This window comes from Protopterus annectens, chromosome 13.part0 (genome assembly GCF_019279795.1).
Source record: "Protopterus annectens isolate FY-2018-M chromosome 13.part0, PAN1.0, whole genome shotgun sequence".
In the NCBI taxonomy this organism is placed as follows: Eukaryota; Metazoa; Chordata; order Ceratodontiformes; family Protopteridae; genus Protopterus; species Protopterus annectens.
Genome location: NC_056747.1, coordinates 710411353 through 710432822, shown reverse-complemented (window position 1 = coordinate 710432822; position 21470 = coordinate 710411353). Strand labels below are relative to the sequence as shown.

Sequence of the window (21470 nt, the reverse complement as noted above, 5' to 3'; positions counted from 1 at the left end):
TGTAAACCAATACATTTATGTCCATGTTTTTTCTTGTCTTTTTTTTTTTTTGTCATACACTTATTGCATTTGTTTAAATATTCATCTGCAGCACTAATACTTAGTGTGCAGCTGTGCCCCCCCCACTCTGTATAGACAGTATTTTAAGGCAGTGCAGAAAAATCAATATTTTATTGCTAGAGTTCTTATTAAGGATGATTCAGACAAACCAAACAGCAATTCCTATGTTTCCGCCAAATCATTTTTAGCATTTAAGAGAGCACTGGACAAGTAGCTTTAACATTTCAGCTTGTATTACAGGGGAAGTGCACCCACATTCAGGTTTTTGTATAATGGCAAAGAAACAGTGTTGGTAGAGCTATTCAGGGATGAAAGCTGAATTGTTGATGGCCAGCTTTATTTTAATTGGGGCAGAATGCATGTGAAGCATGCACCTAGTTTTATTCAGTTGAGATGATTTAAGTGGGGATGTGAGGAAGTGTACTTATGCCCCAGAATAATGTTATTGTATTACTGATGCATTATATTTGCTTGATGGCAGAAGCAGACAAGTCTATCTAGTCTGTCATTTTTTAATGCATTTAAAGTTCTACCTCCATTCCATCCCCACTTTCCCCTTTAACACCTGTCTGATGCCATTTTGAATGCCTATGTAAATTTCCTCTCCAGCACCCTTTGCAGCCCATTTTATGGGTCTGCAACCCTGTCTGTGAAAAAGTACTTTTGGAGATCCAAGGAGTTAGGTAGTCTTTACAGTCTGAAGCCTGTGGCCCCTCCGTTTCTCACTCTGTACTACCAGCCCAGGATAACCTCTTCATATTTTCCTGACATTAACATAGCACTTTCAATTTGAAGCCTTGTCCTGTTTTCCCACTGTATGCAACTTACTCAGGATAACCTGTTCATACTTTCCTGATATCAACTTGTGTAGCATTATTATGCCATCCCCTTCTCTTTTTTTTTGGTCACAAGCAAGAAGAGCTCTGGCTTCTCTAGTACTTGGTCCTGTTCCATTCCCTCTGTCCCTGTCTGGACTTTTTCCAACAGTTTGATGTTCCTTTTTTGTTATAGCATCCAGAAATGCACGCAGTACTCAAACTGTGGTCTGAACAAGGCCTTTTAGAATGAAATTATTGCCTCTTTGTACCTAGAAGATGTCGTTCTGAGAAAGCACCTCAGTATTCTGTTTCCTGTTTACACTGCCCTCTTACCCTAATCATGGATTTCTAGTTTTGGTGCGACTGATCCTTATGTTCCATCATCATCTCCACTTTTCTCGACTGATGAATCAGACCAAAGTTGTGGCCCAAATGCATGCATAGTATGGAAGGGTAAATGTTTTCCTAACATTAATATGAGATACTCGCAATGATTTTTTCCTACAACAACCCCTTTAGGCCAAAACTGTTCCACTTTAAGGGAGTGCCCCCCCCCCCCCCCCCCCAAGAACTTGATTTCTTTGGCAAGGTATATTAAAGAAAAATGGAAATGGACATTTATTTAAGATGGACCTGTATTGCTTTATATCAGGGAGGAGCAGTATATGCAGGAGGGCAGGTGCTGGGAGGCCATAAAATCAAGTAAAGTGGAGGAAGTCTCTGACATCTAGGACCTACCATTTTGGGATTTCAGATTGGGTTCATCCCGTCTTCCTTTTCTGTTTGTTCTTTTGTCTCTGAAACTGTTGCGCATGAGGGTATACTGTACTATTCTGGTGCATGCCATGACTTCTCATGTTCTATGAGAATGTCCCAAGCTTTTGAACCTACCTGATTTTTACTTTTAACACAGTTCTGGCCTTGATCTTGACTGACATGATGGGAAAGCTCCCATGTATAATGCTTAAAGCAGAGAAGTTTTCATGTAGCTTCAGATAATGAACCAGTACTCATACAGGCATTGGTCCACTGACTGGAAGAAGAGTGAGAGATGTGAAGTACTGCTGTAACTTTTGGTGGTTCAATCCAGCCACCCTCAGACATCAGACAGTAAAATTCCTAACTTTACTAGAAGGATAGCAGCAGTAGAAAGTGCTCAGTGTGATGATTGGTGGGATTATTTAGTAGACCCCAGGTCCTTGCACCAAATATTGTAAAAAGGCCAAAGGAACAAAGGATATGTCTCACATCACACTCTCCTGGGAGGAAAGTTAATTTTGGAAACTGCCCTCTAGTCCCTACATGTCATGACCTTGCCTTCAACCTGAAAAGCTCATTGAGCTCCCAACTGTCTTCCCTATCAGGGACATTAAGGGACGATAGGAAGTGCAGCCTGACCCTCAACCTTGGAGTACATCCCAGAGTGCAGGCATTATTCTTAACCTGGACAGTTATTTGGAGCATGTCTGTAATTTATTTGATCCAAGGGCTCAACTCCTTGAGTCTTATGCTTTATGACTGAAATTGGGACCTTCCCCCAGGTCTGTACAGGGTTTGGCAGGGTCTGAAATTCAAAGATCAGGAGGGCTCCATTGGGTCTTGCCAGTCCTGAATCCACAAACATGTCTTACAATTGTTTGAAGTCTGGTGGGTTGTAGCCACACAGGTTGGAAGCCCACTCTTAGGAACCATTGCCTGATCAATACCATGAGGCATATAATGTAGGGATACCAAGTTGGTGTGTCACAGAGGGCCCAGCTTCCTGTAGCCTAATATGTATGTCACATGCTCAACCTTCTCCACGTCAACTAGAAATGAGCTTGCCCCTGCTGGTTTGACTTCAGAGTTGGGTGTTTCTCTAATTCTCATCTTGCTTGAGCAAAGCTCACCCCGACACTACCACAACTTGCTGTGAGGAACAGGTTAGTTTGCTTTTGCTTTCTTGTAATTTGTATTACTTTACTGCCTTCTATTTTGTATATTATGCTTTGTTTTCTTTGCACTGTTTTACTTATATTCTGCATATTTAAAATAGGAAAGAGATCACAGCTGTGTCTTGTGAGCCATGCCCCATATGTTTGACCACATATCTCCTTCCCTCTCCCCTTTCATTGGATGTTGTAAGCACGAATTTATCATCTTGTGAAATCACTCTTCAACTATTTACATTTACTGGCCCATCCCACTGTATTTCATAGAACCAGAACACAAAGTACCCACCCCCTTCCAATATATCTTGCTATTTTAAAATTAGTGGCTCCTCTCCACTTGGCTAAAGCTTAGTTACCCCCTCTTTCATATCTAACTGCTTAGTGAACACTGCAGTTCTTGGGATATTAACCCATTTTCCCATCTTGCCTTTAAAATCTGCAACATCTACTCCAAGACCATCAATTATTCGAGAGCCCACGTTCTGCCTCTCGGTAGTCGTCATGGGATTGGTGGTTCTGTTTTGCTCCTGGTAAGAGAAGGAGCACAGAGTCATTACTTCTGGAGACTGCTGATCACTGGAATGCCTAATAACTACTTTGTTGGGTCCAAGCTTTGAATTTTTGCTTATATTTTGCTCCTGGTGAGATGAGTGGAGTGCACTGATTCCTGACTGTTTCTGGTTGGGCAGTGTCTGTGCTTTGACGTTCCTGATTGTTCTGGTTGCTATTCAAGGCATCTGACAGGAAAAGGCTTCAGACCCTTGGATCATCTGGGACATGACTGTGGATCACCAAACAGGTTGTGGCCTGCTTCTCTTGGGACTGGAGCTACTGTTTTGCTTCTGGTGAGAGAAGAAAAGGCGCATTGTATCCCAGCAAAGTGATGCTGTAGTGAGACTAGTAGTAGTAGCCAGGCAGTAGCCATTCACGCGGCTCCCCTCTTCATTCTTGACAAGCTAATTCTTTGTTTTCAGTAAGTACTGCTTGATTTGTTTCTAACTTCAGAATATCTGCCTAAATGCTTCATCCATAAATCATCAGTCTAGTTATCAGTTTCCCCTCAAGTGTTTGGCAGTGCCCTGTATAGACACAGACACCTTGAGTGACAATTTTCCTCATCAGAAGCACACTCAGAACATTGTACCAATATGACTCGTCCTCCATGTAGGTGTAAATGACCTGAGACATACCTTCCTAGACTGTATGAAGAGAGACGTCGTGTGGAGGTCTCAGAATGCATCTCCCAGGCTGGTATGGGCCTAGTTTTACATATTCTCCAAGGATGATGCCACAATATGAAGAAAAGATGACTGACTTTAATAATTGCCTTAGTTTCTGGTGTCATTCTAAGGGGATGCAATATTTTCAGCATGGAAGGAGATGATCAACAGACTGCATTGCTTGGCCAGGGATGGTCTGCACCTCTCCCTTTACGCTTTTAGATATTAGCTAAAACATTTTTTAGGTAATGCCAAACTGAAAGTAGTTCCAACATAGCAAATCAAAACCAAGAAAATCTAAAGGTATTACTGCTTAGTGCTAGGAGCCTAAACAAAACCTCCACTCTGTAGAAGCTGCCTTCACCCTAGAGAATACTGATGTCTGTGCAGTCACTGAGACATGGTTCAAAGCTGAGGAGAGCACACCGATAGTGAAAGTTTATAATGCCTTCCACACATTTAAACTAGCTATTACACAGACAGGGACTAAAGGTGGAGGTGTCTCAATTTACATCAAAAATTATTATACCTCAAGGCTGGTCAAACAGGACAATGCGCTTGCGTTTCTCCATGTTCAGATTACCATAGGCAAAAATCCCATACCACTTACTTGCAAGCTCTAGGTCCCCCTCTATGACCCAGGAAACCTATACCATGTATTTAAACTTATTCGAAACACTCACCATCCAACCCAATACCATATTCATGGGCGACTGTAATTACCCTACTAATAACTGGGAATTCTATATGACACTAAACATACAAGCATAGAGATTCCTAGATTTTGTAAACATAAACTCCCTGGACCAAATTGTGAATACACCAACCAGAAGTGCAACCAAACTGGATCTGGTCCTCACTAATATGAAGAGTGTTGCACACCTCCCCCCACCCCCACCCCCCAGTGTAATGTCTTCCCTGGTAAGGTCAGATCACGAAATGATCTCCTTTGAAGTAAAAAAAAAAAAAAAAAAAAAACCTAGGCTAACTTCCTACTATTAAGTGAAACCTGGCAAAATATCAAGCCCCCATAAACCCTGAGAACACTGCAGCCTATGCAGAACAGTTCACAGAAACCCTATACAAGTATGTTATTAATATTTATTTTATATTTGTTTACCGGGAAAGTCCAACTGGGATAAGACCCATTTTCAGCGGAGGCCTGGAGGGGGGGGGGGGGGCTTCACATATAGAGATTATACAAAACTTATACAAGAAATTATACAAAAAATATACAAGAGGTACAGTACACCAGAAATTACAATGTTAAGTTGTCTATCTCGCCTTCGTTTCTTGCTTGTTGGGATCGGAGCCGATCCTTGGCTCCGACTCTGCCATCTTCTATAGCTCGAGAGTGGTTTACTGGCTTGAGGCTACCCCTTATCCCATGATACCTAGCACTAGCTACCCAGATATTGTTTGCCGCTTCAGCTGCGAGGTTCATTGTTACTGGTTCAGGCTCGTGTAAGTTTTATTGCACTATTTTTTGCTGACAGATTAGGTTTTTTTTCTGGTAGTTAGTTTTAAATATAGTCGCTTACTAGTTTGTTGTTTACTGTGTTTGTAGTTTTCCCTTAGAATTCATTTAAATTAGAGAGTTCTCCTCCTCCCCCCTTCCCCTCTATCCCTTGTAGCATTTTAGTTAAACCTTTTCTATTCTAGGTAACCATTTGTTAGAGGCCTCCTAGTTTTTTGTTTAAAAAAAATATATATATATATATATATATATATATATATATATACCTGTAGTATACTGTGTTTTGTTTTTTTGTGGTAGTGTCCGCTTACTGTTTTTGCTGTTCGGCCTATGGTCCAAAATTTTTTTCAGTGTAAGTGTAGTATTCTACTTTGATATGTCTAAAGAATCCAAGGTGTCTGGATTCAAGAAGTGTGACTCATACCGTCAGAAAATGTCTCTGACAGATGGGCACACTTCTTGCGTCTGTTGCTTAGGCGCAGTGCACCTGCAGGACTCTTGTTCTGTATGCCATGCATTCAGCCCAAGGGTTCTGTAGGAGCGCAAAAATAAGCTTATTTTAAGGGGTCTCCTTAAGCTCCAGGATTCACCGGCCAAGACTCAGCCAGTGAAATCTCCTGAACTGACCAAATCGCCGGCTCCCAGCTCGGAGCCGTCATTGGCCCAAGCCTTACCTACTACCTCGGTTCCGGCTGGAACCGAGGAGACTGCCTCCCTGTTGGCTCCACTAGTACCGTCAGAGCCTTCACGGACCCATAAGAGGCCAAGGTACCGTCCCTAGAATCTATACATTCGGCTCCTCGGTCTCCCGTGTTAGAGTGACCGCAGTCACAGATCCTCCCACTCTTTTCGGTCCTCTAGGCTTTCTGATCACGATGTGGAGAGAGTGGTCAGCAGGTTGTTGAAGTTGCAGGCACTGGCCAAAATGTTATTCAGCCCTCCTCAACAGGTGTCAGCTTCGTCCGCTTCCATCAGTGTTTTTCCTCCGATGCCATTGAGCTCAGAGCCGGAGTTTGTTGGGTTCAAATTGTGGAACCGTCGGCACCCATAACCATTTCCCCTTCGGTTCCGTCTGCTCCGATCCCTTCGATGGTGCCGTCTGTCGAAGGAGATGGGTGCCGAGACTCTCATCGGGCTCCGAGGGGGCGAGTGGCATCGGACCCTTGTCCGACCCCATTCTCCCTCTTGGAGCATCGGCGCAGGTGAGCTCGGCTTCTACATCGTCTTCAGAGCCGTCTCCCTCGGTGGGGAGGAGGATTCTGGTTTCCTCGGAACCGGAGCCTTCTCTGCATCGTGGCAGGGATGCCTTCAATGTCTTGAGGAGTGTACTGGCCTCTGAGTCAGCTCCACTTTCGACCCCACTGGCTCCGTCCCCAGTAGTGCCTGTATCAACCTCTGCCCCTCCTCCAGACCCCAAGTGTGGGTAACCGGTGCTCCAGAGCACCCCATTGGGTGTTTCCTCTTCTTCCGAGGCCTCCCCTGATCATTCAGAGGAGCCCCCTCAGAATAGGAAGTGCAAGAGGAAACACATTGATTCCCCTGAGTCTGTCACTTCGGATACGGATTTGGATGAATCGGAAGGGTCCCAGAGATCCCCCACGGAAGATGTTTCTTTTTCGGACATCCTAGAAATACTTAAGCAGAGGGGGAACTGGACTTCCCTAGCCCCTACCGAGGATGAATCTGTATTCCTGGATGCGTTCGGTTCCCGACCTTCCACCTCCTGGGTGTCTCTGCCTTTTGATCCACTAATGTCAGTGGTGGCTCGAAGGGCTTGGTCAGCTACGGATACAGTGGAACCAACCCCACGGAGACCCGTTAAGTTTATCACTGCACCCCCTGATAAACAGTTTCTTACTAAGGGTGTTCCCGTAGATGCCATGGTGGTAGCAACAGCCACTAAAAAGGAGTTGGCGGAAACATCTTCCTCTGTCCATCCTCCTAACAAGGAGTCTAGGACCATGGATAGATACGGGAAGCGAATGTTTGCTTCAGCGACCTTTTCCATGAGGTCCCTGAATTACATATGCCATTTTACCAGGCTTCAGAGGGATTTCCTGAAAGAGCTTGGAGATTCCCTCCAGGATCCATCAGCTGAAGGGGCTCAAGCTAAAGTGGCTTCTCAGCTGGTGACCCTTAATTCAGTAGTTAACTCCTCCATGAGGCTCATTTCCTATTTAGCCGATGGTGCAAGTAGAGCCGCAGGTACAGGCGTGGCCCTCAGGAGACACGCATGGATGCAGCTGTGTAATTTTGCGGATTTAGGGAGTCATTCACTAGCACTCCCTCTGACGGTTCATTTCTTTTTGGACCACAGGTGAAAAACACACTCACTAGGTGTGAACAGGAAGGCAAGACTCTCTCTGCCATGGGAATCTGTTTTTCCACTCCTTCCAGACCATATCCCAAAGGTCAGAAGAGTGGTAAAATGTGGTTTCAGAAATCCCAGGGAGCCTCGCCTGACAAACACAGTAATTTTTCCTCCAGGGGCAGAGGAGGAAACAATAACAGAAGCTGCCCTCTGGGCAGAGGGGGTCTGCAGGACCAGGGCAGCAGAGAATCCTTCTCTGACAAGCCCTTCCAGCATCCCTGAAGGGTTGCCCGGCTGCCCACCTCTGGAGGCAATCGGGGGAAGACTTTCACTGTACCCAAAAGCCTGGCAAAACCTAATGCGAGACAAATGGGTACACTCAATCATATCTGGAGGCTACATGATTCCCTTCTTTCAACCCCCCTTACTGTCAAGCAAATCCCTTCCAGATGTTCCACCCACTCTGAGGGCCGAAGCAGCCATAGAAGTTTCAAGACTGCTAGAAAAAGTGTCATCCAGGAAGTCCCGGCAGACCAACTCTGATCCGGAACTTACTCAAGGTTCTTTTTGGTACCAAAAAAGACAGGGTACTGGAGACCAATATTGGATCTCAGCAGACTAAACAAGTCTGTTTAAAGAACAAGGTTTCAGATGGTCATGCTACAGTCCATTCTACCCTTTTTGGGTCAGGACAATTGGATGTGCTCAACAGATCTTCAGGATGCGTACTATCACATCAAAATGGACAGGCGCTCCAGGAGATTCCTTCACTTCCGGCTGGGAGCCAGTCATTACCAGTTCAGAGCTCTGTCCTTTGGTCTCACCACAGCCCCCAGGGTGTTCACCAAATGCATGGCAGTAGTCACGGCTCACCTGAGGCGTCAAGGATTCCAGGTGTTTCCGTATCTAGACGACTGGCTCCTTACTGCTACTACCAGGCATCAACTCCTTCAAGCCAGGGACTATACAATCACAATTTGTGCCCAGCTAGGCATTACTATAAATTTTGAAAAATCTGCCTTATTGCCCTGTCAATCTATTACCTATATAGGAGCAGATTTAGATACAAGATGCATGTCCGCAAGGCTACCACCAGACAGGGTGGCCACAATTCGGCAACAAGTTCACATCCTCATGCAATGCAAAAGGGTACAAGTCAGGTTGGTCCTTCAAACTCTGGGTTCTATGGCAGCGGCAATTCTTCCGATACCTCTGGCCCGTTTTCACATGAGAATCCTTCAGTGGCTTCTCTTCACACAGTGGTCCTTTCAACAGCTCCCCATGTCTCACATGATCATAATTACAGAAACATGCAAAAGGCACCTTTCCTGGTGGATGGTCTCCCCACTAGTGTCTCAGGGCAGACCATTCATCCAGCTTCCCCCGGTTGCCATGGTGACCACGGATGCCTTACTGATAGGGTTGGGGGGCATTATCAGGGCAGGACAGTCCAAGGCACTTGGCAGCCTCACGAGTACCATCTGCGCATAAATGTCTTGGGGATGAGAGCCATGCTCCTAGCATTGCAAGCACTTCAGGACTTCCCTCCCTTCCGGGATCATTGCAATCCAAACGGACAACATGTCAGTAGTGTGGTACATCAACAAGCAGGGCAGAACCAGGTCCTACCCCCTATGTTGAGAAGCACTCAGACTCTGGCAGTGGGCGATTTCCTCCCAATGATTTCTGATTGCGACGCACATCCCTGGGAAGTCCAACGTCATAGCGGACAGGCTCAGCAGAGCTATTCTTATGCCTCACAAGTGGTCTCTGAATCAGGTAGTTGCGGATATGATCTTCCACAAATGGGGACAGCCTTGCTGCGATCTGTTTGCCATCCCCTTCAACAGCAAATGCAGCGACTACTTCACCCTTTTACTGCTTCCCGATCACCCTCCCAGAGACGCTGTAGTCCACGAGTGGCCTCAGGGACTACTTTATGCATTCCCACCATTCCCTCTTATACCCAAACTCATACAGAAAGGTATATCGTTGGGTTGCAATATGATCCTCATTGCCCCTTACTGGCCTCGACAGATATGGTTTCCGTTTCTGCACCGTTACCTCCTCGAGCAGCCCTGGACTCTGGATCCTATTCCAGATCTGCTGATTCATCAATCAGGAGAGCTGCATCTATCCCTCCAAACACTCCAGCTCACAGCTTGGTTGATCCAGTTCCATCCCTAGACATCTCTCCAGCTGTGCATGAGATTGTCTCCTCTCACAAATCTGCTGCTAGGAAGACTTATGCAAGCAAATGGAAACGTTTCTCTTGTTGGGCAGAGGCTAGGAACATCGATCCCTTTTCAGCCCCAGTTCACAAAATCTTGGTGTTCCTAACAGAGCTTTTTCATTCTGGGTCCGCTTCAGCCACAATCAGGGTTCAATTAGCGGCCATCTCTAACTTTCATGTTGGGTTTTCTAATCTAAACATTATGTCTCATAAGCTGTGCGTTCCTCAGAGGGACGACTCTCCTTAGGCCCCCAGTGAGAGATCCCCCTCCTGTTCGGGACCTTAATTTGGTACTAACCTCCTTAATTTGGTACTAACCTCCTTGATTATGCCCCCTTTTGAACCAGCAGCATCCTGCTCCATTGTTTCTGTCTTGGAAAACTCTCTTCCTGGTAGCTATTACCTCAGCCAGACATGTCTCAGAACTTCAGGCACTAAGTGTTCATCCTCTGTTTTTCATAAGGATAGGGTTGTTCTGAGAACTAATCCCTCCTTCCTTCCGAAAGTCTGTTCAGAAAATAATCTAAACCAAATCTATAGACCTTCCTGTGTTTTTCCCTCACCACACCAACAAGGCAGAAAACAAATTACACCTTTTGGATGTTCATAGACAATTGCAGTTTTACCTGCATAGAACGAAGGATATAAGAAAGTCGGACCAACTTTTCCTTTCCTATGCTAGGGGCAAGCAGGGTCTTCCAGTTTCCAGAGTGACCCTGTCCAGGTGGTTGTCTCACATTATTACCTTCATCTATCAACTACAAAACAGAGTTATCTGCCATACTGAAAGGTCATTCTACTAGGGCTTTGGCCACCTCTGTAGCCTTCCAGTCTAGGTTGCCCATGGACTCTATCTGTGCCGCTGCCACGTGGGCAAATCCTCATACCTTTATTACTCATTACAAGTTAGACATGGTCTCCAGGAATAGAGCTAACTTTGGTTCCACTGTTCTGAAGAGTCTGTTCCAATGAGCCGCCCAGGATCATAGGTGCTAGGGATGCTGTCCCAACAAGCAAGAAACGAAGGTGAGATAGACAACTTAACATAAAGAAGTTATGTACCTACCATAACGTTCCATGTTAGTTGTCTTCATCTCGCCTTCTTTCTTGCGTTCCCCCCTCCATTCCCCTGTCCTATTGAACCGAGAGGAGTTTAAGTTTTACTGGCTGAGTGTTCTCTGGTTTGTTTTCTCTACTGACTTGGCGATTATAACAGGCAGTTTTAACCCTCTGTTTGGAGGGGTTTCATTCCATAGCTATAGCTGGGGTTAGCTATTGCTGGGGTTAGCTATTTCAAATGAGATCTGGGTAGCTAGCGCTAGGTATCATGGGATAAGTGGTAGCCTTGAGCCAGTAAACAGCTCTCGAGCTATAGAAGATGGCCAAGTCGGAGCCGAGGATCGGCTCAAATCCCAGCAAGCAAGAAAGATAGCGAGATTAAGACAACTAACATGGAACGTTATGGTAGTTACATAACTTCTTTTTCTGTGCTACTATAGCCAAAATTTGTATTCTACAATTATCTGATATACTTCTTTATTGTAGTGTAGACATTGTAGTTTCTTAAAGTAAGCTGAGGAAGGGGTTGTAGGAGGGGAAACTGGATAGAAAAAGATGGGTAGAGATCATCTAGACATGAGAGAGAGCATAGATTGAAGTGGTCAGGGAAGATGAAAAATTATGACCAGAAACTATTAAAACTAGATGTTCATCATGTTGCACTGCTGCAGTCATTACACTTGGGTTATCCTGTCGTCAGGTGGTTCCCCAGTCGGCCTAAGTTCCAAAGTCTTGGTCCGGTGTCGGTTGCTGTCGCCTCCTCCCTGACGCTAGTGCGACAGGGGTATATAAGATGCAGCCGACGTCATTTTATTCAGTCTTTCTTGCCACGCGCTGCCCGAAGCAAAAGCAGTTCGCAAGTGCCGGTTGGCCGACTCCTGAGATTTTCATTCCGAATCCAGAACTGAAGTCTTCTACAAAGCTAAATACCCCGTTGGGGAAAATTTTTCTTGCCTCAGACCGATGTCAGTAAAAGTTAATAACTGTATTTCTTGTGGGAAGCAAATACCTCATAAGGATTTCCATTCTTATTGTATCCCATGCCTAGGCCCAGACCAAGAAGTCACTGGTTGTCGGTTTTGCGCTAGGTTTAACAAGCGCACTATTAAATGTCTGTTTGATTTTGTCCGACATTATTTTGCCAAAAATTCAATTACACCATGCCGTCGGAACTTCCAATGACCGGAGTACATAAAAAGCGCAAAGACAAGGATAGGCATCCAAGGCCGAAAACAGATGACAAAGCCTCTTCTAGGCCAGTCGCCAGTTCTCCAGTTTTCAGCGAGACGTCTTCGCAGCCACTGACTACCGCTTCTGTAGAACCACAGGCCACCTCTGACTCCCACTTAGAGATGGCTGGGCCTTCGGACGCACAAGATTTTCAGCCTACCGAAACTAACCCTTCAGAGGGATCCGGAGTAGCTGAACAGCCCACAGCTTCAGAGGGTGTTTTCAGACCTACTCAGTTAAGCATTAAATCTTCTGCTAAATCTAAACCTCCTTTAAAAACAAAGAAACAAATACAGCATTCTCCAGGACAGGCCTCCATGCCTAAGAAACAAATGCTTAAAATGGCCGACAACCTAATCACTCTGAACAGGGGGTCCCATCCCCCCCCTGATAAAAGGCCTAGACAGGATGCAGACTATGACTCATCCGACCAGGTGTCCATCTCTTCAGATTCATCCTCAGACCTAGGATACTCTTTACCCCCTTATGAGGATTCAGATGCTGAGGAATCAATTCCATCAGCCTCTCTGCCTGAGGGGCTACTCCTTTAGGGAAACCTTACATACCATGAGAGAGCATTTCTTTTGGGAAGGCCAGGATTACTCAGAATCCAAGAAAAGGCTCAGAGACTTCCTTTTATTACCTTAACACAGACCCCTTGCTATTCCGCCAGTGTTAGATATTGTGGATGATGTGTATACTGAATCCAGTTTAAATCCTGATTCTTTACCCCCAGCCCCAGTTAAGCCTGACGGATACTACAGAGTCCCTGACTATGTGGTATCTTTCAGGCTTAACTGGGCTGGGGGTAAAGAAACTATTTCTCAGGGACCCAAAGGGGGGGTTAAGGCCTCAGCGAAAAATCCAGTCCCCTCTGACAGAGATTCCAGAGCATTAGACAGATGGGGGAAGAAAGTATATACGTCTGCAACTTTAGCAATGAGGGCCTTAAATTGCCAGTTTCACATGTTTAAAATATCAGCAATTTTTGATGTCTCAGTTGAAACAAAAAATGCTTCCAGATTCAGAGCCTCCTAATTTTAAGGAAAACACTACTAAATCTTCTGATGTCCACCATGGCAGTAAAACTTAATAGTAAAATCAAAACTTTCATAAAAAGAATATAACATAAAATAAGCAGTCCTCAGTCTTCCGATAAGCGCTTTCGGCAAATAAACCTTCCTCAGATCGTATTTTTACCTAATTTTAAGGAAATGCAGGATTTATTGCATGCAGCTGAACAAGTGGGAAAACATACTTTGCAATGTGGTTTTGGTTCTTTAGAGGCCTCCTGTAGAGCAGCAGTTACAGGTTCTGTCATTAGAAGACATGCTTGGTTAAAAGAGCATACGTTACCAGATCATTGTTAAAGCAAAACTGTTGGATGCACCTCTGCAGCAAGATGTGTTGTTTGGAGTTAAGGCAGAAGAGGTATTAAAGAAAATGGAGGATAAGGCAAAATCAATGCAAACGGTGAAGGATTTCTTACAGGTTTAGCCTTCTCAATTTAGCAGAAATTGGCCAACAAAGAATCTGTCCTTTCCAGTTACAGACCGACCTCAAAGGGGCAGATACAGACGTCCGAGAGGTAGAGGTCAACCACAAGGTCCTTACACGCCTCGACAATGGGGTGCATCAGGCCAGAAAGAAGGGGAAGACAGGCCCCAACCGTATAAAAAACAGCCCCAATGACTTCCCACTACAGCTGCCAAACAGCTCTCTCGTGGCATCCCCCTTGGGAGGAAAACTGGCACTTTTCTATCACAATTGGCATATGATCACCAAAGACAAATGGGTTCTCAACATTGTATCTCAAGGTTACAGGTTCCACTTTCACACTCTGCCAAGGTTAAAAGGAATGCCAAATCTGCCACCAAATCAATGGGCAAAGGCTCAAAAACAAATTACAGCACTCATGGACATGAGAGCTATTCAAAAGGTACCACCACAGGAACAAGGACAAGGATTTTACTCAAGACTCTTTCTGGTTCCCAGAAAGGACAAAGCCTGGAGGTCCATTCTGGATCTTTCTTCTCTAAATCCTTACCTGGATGTTCCGAAATTCAAAATGTTGACACTACAGCAGCTTCTTCCCATGCTGGGCAAGACTGCTTGGCTCGTAACCTTGGACCTCAAGGAGGCATACCTGCATGTCCCTATCAGACAAAACTGCAGAAGATAACTCAGATTCATAGCTGGTTCAATGCACTATCAATTCTCTACACTGCCCTTTGGCTTCTCTACTGCGCCCAAGGTCTTCACAAAGTGCCTGGCCACAGTAATTGCATTTTGCAGACAGAAAGGAATTCAAATTAGGACATTCTTCTAAAGCATCTGGCATTTGTAAAAAAGTTAAGTTGCCTAGGGTACTTAGTAAACGAAAAGAAATCAAAACTAGTGCCCTCACAAGAGATAATATTCCTGGGTGCCAGCTTGAATACAATGACCCAGATGGCTTATCTCAAGCCAGACGAGCATGGACAACTGACTCAATATTTTCAGTTGATGGCAACAAGAACATATCTCCCTGCAAGAAAAATTCTGCAGGCCTTGGGTTACATGGCATCTTGCATACTACTAATTCCATATGCCAGACTGCATATGAGTAAACTACAATGGTACCTAAAGAGTGTCTGGTCTCAACACTGTCAGTATGCAAACAGTTATACCACTAATTCCTTGCCTTCAACAGGAGTTTCGATGGTGGGCTCAAGCTTGTCACCTCAGCAAGGGACAGCCTTTTATTCAACCCACAGCCAGGCAAACACTGACAACAGATGCATCGGATTACGCCTGGGAAGCACACATGGCAGGAAAATGTATTCAGGGCAAGTGGCCCGCAGAACAAAGGCATTTTCACATCAATCAAAAAGAGATGCTAGCTGTACAAAATGCCCCTCTAGCTTTCAAGGACCTGCTGCATCCAGGACAACTACTAAAGACAAGACGACACCACAGTTATGTGGTACATAAGCAAGGGGGCACTCACTCTTATCCCCTCTGCAGACAAGCCATGACCTTGTGGAACACAGCTCTAAACTATCAAGTTCATCTGCAAGCACAATTCCTGCCAGGAGAGAAAAGCACACTGGCAGACGACTTAAGCAGAAACATCATGGATCCCCATGAATGGGAATTGAATCCACAAATATTCAGAATGATGACACAAAAATGATCGAGCCCGGACATAGATCTGTTTGCATCCCCAATGAACTGCCAGTTACAGAAATTCTGCACAAGGACTTACCATCCACAAGCAAGGAAAGTGGATGCCCTCTCATTCAGCTGGAAAAACCTACAAGTATATGCTTTCCCACCACTACCTCTCCTTCCAAAGGTACTCATAAAAGCCAGGCAAGAAGAGCCAAAGATGATCCTGATTGCACCAGACTGGCCACGCCAACACTGGTACCCAATCTTAAAGAACTTAGCACAAGGACCACCCTGGATTTTGCCTGAAATACCACATCTGCTGACTCAGCACAGCAATCAGATACTTCACAGCCAGCTAAAGACTTTAAACCTGGCTGCATGGAAGATTCCTTAGTCAAGCAAGCAATGCCTCTCTCCAAAGCTGTTATGGATGTCATTCTGGAGGCCAGAAGGCCTAGTACCAGGAAAGCCTATTCGGATAAATGGAAGAGATTCTGTGCATGGAACCAGGCTCACAGCCTTGACCCTCTTGTCCCAAATATTCCTCAGATACTACAATATTTAACTGAGATGCTGGACAAAGGCCTCTCCTTTTCTTCCATCAAGATCCACGCCTCTGCCATCTCTGCTCATTACAACACGGATCCACCAATTTTCTGTAATCCTTCGCTAAAACAGTACCTCAGAGGGGCTAAAAACATAAGACCGCCCCGTAGAGCACCTACTCCAACTTGGGACCTCAACTTCGTGTTGGAAAAATTAATTTTACCTCCTTTTGAGCCAGCTAACACAGCAGATTTAAAATATATATCGTGGAAAACTGCTGTGCTCCAGGCAATAACATCAGCACGAAGGGTTTCAGAATTACAGGCACTAATGGCAGTGGAACCTTTCATCATTTTCCACCAAGACAGGGTGTCTTTAAGAATTAACCCTACGTTTATGCCAAAGGTGGTATCAAGTGTGGCTCTAAACCAAACTATTCACTTACCAACTTTTTATCCAAATCCACAGAATACAGGGGAGAGACTACTGCATTCTTTGGACATTCACAGGCAGTTACGCTTCTACTTGGACAAAACCAAAGCTTTCAGAAAATCTGAGCAATTATTGGTAGCATATGCTGCAGGAGCACAGGGAAAAGCCATTTCAAAACAGACTATTTCAAAATGGATAGGACACTGTATACGTTTCTGCTATACACACCATGGGAAACCTGTACCTAACAGCATTAGATCTCACTCCACCAGGGCAACAGCCACTTCAACTGCCTACCTCAGAGGAGTACATACCAAGGACATTTTGGAAGCAGCAACTTGGAGTTCTGTACATACCTTCACCAAGCATTACCATCTGCCTCTATACTCTAAATCCAGAGCTGGCTTCGCCACTGCAGTGCTGCAGGGCCTTATAGCCACCCCTAATGCCTTATAGAACCAGCCACCCTACCTCAGCTTTGGGATTCTACCCAAGTGTAATGACTGCAGCAGTGTAACACGATGAACATAGTACAGTTTTGTACCTACCATAAATTTAGATGTTCGAGTGTATACACTACTGCAGTCCAGGTTACTCTCCCTCCTACCCCTCTTACTTGCTGGTATGTACCTATGTCTTCTACCCTTTACTACCTATGGAGAGTATTTGCTGTTATCTGAAAGTTGTTAATTGCTTTTCTTATGTATGTTTTGTTAGCAATTTGAATGGCCTACCTTTTTGGGGGCACCTGACATCTGGGGCAAGAAAAACTGAAGAAAATGGCGTCAGCTGCATCTTATATACCCCTGTCGCACTGACGTCAGGGAGGAGGCGACAGCGACCGATGCCGGACCAAGACTTTGGAACTCAGGCTGACTGGGGAACCACCTGACTGCAGAATAACCCAAGTGTAATGACTGCAGCAGTGTATACACTTGAACATCTACATTTATGGCAGGTACAAAACTGTACTTTAGCCTGGAGGTAGTACAGGAGCAAAGCCAGGTGTCATTAAGATCATTTTTAAGAATCTTTTTGAATTGGTTTGTATTTGTGTTGGTTCTGATGTGTGGTAGAGAATTCCACCTTGTTGCTACATGATGAGAAAATAGTGTCCCCTGCCGCATTAATGGATTTGGACACTTGTAGTAGAGATTTATTTGTTGACCGAAGACTTTGATTTGTTGTATGGGGCTGGAGAATATTTAGAAGGGCAGGTTTTTTTCAGGTTGATATACCAGTTTGTGTGCTAAGGTTAATTGGTTATAGGATAAAAGTTGTGGGGGTTCTAATCAGGAGAGTTTTTTTTAATGAGTGACAGTGGCGGGTATGATGTGGGCAGTCAGTTGCAAATTTAGCTATTTTATTGTAGCATGTTTCCAGTTTAATTAAATCTGTCATTTTAAGGTTGGTGAGAATTGTGGAATCATACCGAAGTGTTGATAGAAGATGGGTTCTAGCAATGGCAACCTTAGAGGTGCTAGTTAAATGCTTTTTATCTCTGTAAAGAGTACCCATTTTTTGTGAACTCTGTGCTATATGCAAGTCAAATCTTAGGTTATCTATTATTACTCTTAGTAGTTTTATGAATCGACATTAATTTTAGCATTATTCCTAGCTGCGATGTAGAAGGTGCTGGGGGGGGTGTCTTGTGGGTTGGAAGATCATGAGTTTTGTTTTATTGGGGTTGAGTATGAGCTGGTAGAGACCCATAGCTCGGTATCTGAGAATGATTTTTTGGGTTATATCATGGAGGTGTTGCAAGTTATTAGCGGCACATATAAGTGTTGTCATCTGCATATTGGATAGTTGAATCCAGTGGGGTAGCACTATGGAGGTTGTAAAAATAGTGAAGAGTAGCAGCTCAAGAATTGAGCCTTAAAGTACTTTTAGTGTGATGGGAAGAGTGGGGGATAGGACATTAAGCCATTTTGCACATTGCTGCTGGTCATGTAGATAGCTTCGGAACCAGAACCACTGAAGTGCAGAGAGGCTGGGGTTCAGTTTGTATTTAATAGTTTGGGGTGGGAGACCATATCAAAGGCCTTGACATGTCTAGAAAGACTGCAGAGACTATTTTGCCTTTGTTTCTGAGTTGGTTGATGGTATTGGTGAAACAGAGGTGTGCAGTTGTGGTAGTATGATGGGGTTGAAAACCATGTTGACATGTTGCTAGCATGTTGAAGATAATCAGTTGGGAGTGGATACATCTGTCATGAAGTTCAGGTAGTGGAGAGAGCATGGCAGTCTGTCTATACTTGTTCAGCTCTGTGGAATTTCCACCTTTGTGTAAGGGGATAATGTGTGCAATTTTCCATATTGCTGGGACATGTTCTGCTGTGGACCTGTTAAGCATCGACACTGGATAAGATGTGGCTTCAGCTGCTAGTTTTAAATATTCTGCTGGTAACTTGTCAGCTGCTACTGAAGAGGGTTTGAGTTTTTTGAGTAGTTTCTTAATGGTAGCCGTGGGGGAGGAGTTGTAGTTAATGAGAGGTTTGGAGGCTGTTGATGGTTCTGTGGAATTACTTTTTATTAGAGATGGTACACTTTCAGTGAAGTATTTACTGAATTCTGTAATGGTGGTAGGAGTGTGGGGTAAGTTGGGGCAAGGGGTAGTGGACTGTCCTGGGTGGAGAATGACATTTATGGCATTCCAAACTTTTTTTGGGGGGGTTATGCTGGTATTTATGTTGCAGATTATAGGGTGTTATGCTGGTATTTATGTTGCAGGTTATTGTAGACTTCTTTTTATCTAGGTTGATTTGCTGTTTAGCCTCGTTTCTAATTTGCTGGAATGCGATGCGGGTGGTTTTGGTTTTACAGGTGAGCCATGTTTACCAAGCTGTCTCTTTTCCTAAGGAGCATTCTGGTGTTATTAGTTAGTCATGGTGTGTATGTGGCCTTAATACGAATTGACTTGGGGGGGGGGGGGGCAAGTTGTTTAAAATTTCGAGGAAGGTACTGTTGAAATAATCTACTTGCAGCATCAAGGGGCAGGTTATTTAGCAGGGATCAGTTACATTTTTTAGGGTATTGATTAGGTCTTGGCGGTTAGTCCCCCCCCTGCGAATTTGTTGGAAGGTGGTGAGCTTGACAGTATTGATGTTTTTTTCACAATAGATAGGTTGGCATATAGTCACTAAGGCTGTCTGGTAAACAGCCACTAATCTGATAATTCTGAGGTTTGTTGGTTAGTGTCCAGTCCAGTATAGATTGACGGTTGGAGTTTTTATCTATCCGTGTAGGAGCTTGAATGAGTTGTGTGAAGCCATAGACGTTGATGTGATTGCTAGGGTTATGTGAATTACACATTGTCCAGTCTATATTAAGTCACCCATAATGACAGTGTTTTGGGCTATGAAATTTGATATAGACTGGATGATGTGCTCTATAGTGGAGATGCTGTACCCCATGAGGGACATGGGTAGCTATAATGGATATGAATTTGTTTTGGTTAAGTTGAAGTTTAGTAGGTAGGATTTCTGTGTTTTCGAGGTTATCTATGTTTAGGCTTTGTGGTAAGTGTGAGATTGCTCTTAAATAAGATGGCTACCCCTCCACATCTTTTTACTTTCCTGTCTGCTCTAATGTAACCAGGTGGTGTAATTGCGTTGTCAATAATGTGTACTTTTAACCAGGTTTCCATTAAAACAGCCATACCGTTACAAACGGATAGGGTGGGGTGCAATTCTAGAACTTTGACTTTGCTTCATAGGTTTAGATTTAGGATTAGTATTTTGGAACCTTTTCGTGATAGTTTGGTTACATCTTGTATTTGAGGGGGTGGTGAGGAGGTGTTCTGGGCACCTGGGTTTGGGTGAATGTCTCCACTTGTAAGTTTGGTGGCTATGGTTACTAGTGTTTAGAAGAATGTTGATATATGCTTATGAAACTTAAAAGGGGTATTTTTTGGGTTTGGTTTAATATAGTGTAGTCTGCATGAAATGTGATGAAATTCTGTTATATTTAAGATGGATGGAGATATTAAGATGGAGTAGTCAGTTAGGTGTGGAGAAAAGGCATATGTAGTTTTGTGAAATATGTGAGGGGGACTATTTGTGAATGGTATTTTAAGTGAGCGGTAGTTAGCAGAGCTAGCAATATACAATGTATTGATAGCATTTTGTAATGGTTAAAGGGTAGGGGTTGGTTATAGGTTAATGGGTTAATATATGTGTGGTAATGGATAGGTGTTGAGGTTGGTGTGAAAATGAGATATTGTAAAATTGAAAATTGTATAGGTGGTGATTGGTAGACAAGTGTGAGTAGGAATAGTTAGGTTTAGAATAAATTCAAGTGATCTGTTGGCCGGGAGGGAATGGGAGCAGGGTAGGGGAATGGAGCAGGCAGAGCCAAGTTCTACAACTGCACAGTGAGAAACAATCAGTCACTTAGACTGCCAGGTACTGTGGAAAGTATCTATGCAACTGACGACTATGCAGAGTAGGAATTCTTAGATAAATAGAAACCTTATACCAGGAGTGAGTATAGCGTGGGAGAAATATGGGCAAATGTATTGAGGAAGGAGAAGACAGAGTAAAACTATTATTCCAAACTAGAAAGTATTGGGTTTAGAGAGATCTCTTGCGGGGTGGGGGTTACCAGTATTCTGCATGCCCTGAATACATTCTAAATGAAGAATTTACTACCATAGAAGGGTTAAAGCATTAACATACACCATAATGTTGCTTTTACTTTAAGTAAATTGGCCATGGAATTTTGCAGATGCAGGTTGAGAACTGCTCTAGGGATGCCTCACAGTGTTTTTTAATAGCTGCATAGAGACAGCTTGTACCCACCAGGAAGATTAACAGAATTAACTAAAGAAACAAGCCACCTTAGTGGAATCGCAAAATCAATAGGCTGTATAACAGAAGGAAGAAAATCATGGCAAAAATTAGGTGCAGCACCCAGCAGGTTAAAAGGACCGTCATCAAACTAAAACTAATCAGAGGACAAATAGTCTACCAACGCCAAATTTGAGCTAAATTTGATTT

At 44.1% G+C, this 21470-nt stretch overlaps 1 protein-coding gene across 1 annotated transcript in view; it reads left to right on the top strand.

Moving 5' to 3' along the window:
• SPAG5 (sperm associated antigen 5) overlaps window positions 1–21470 on the top strand; it is a 958852-nt gene that overhangs the window by 192846 nt on the left and 744536 nt on the right. The gene's annotated exons all lie outside the window — the stretch shown is intronic.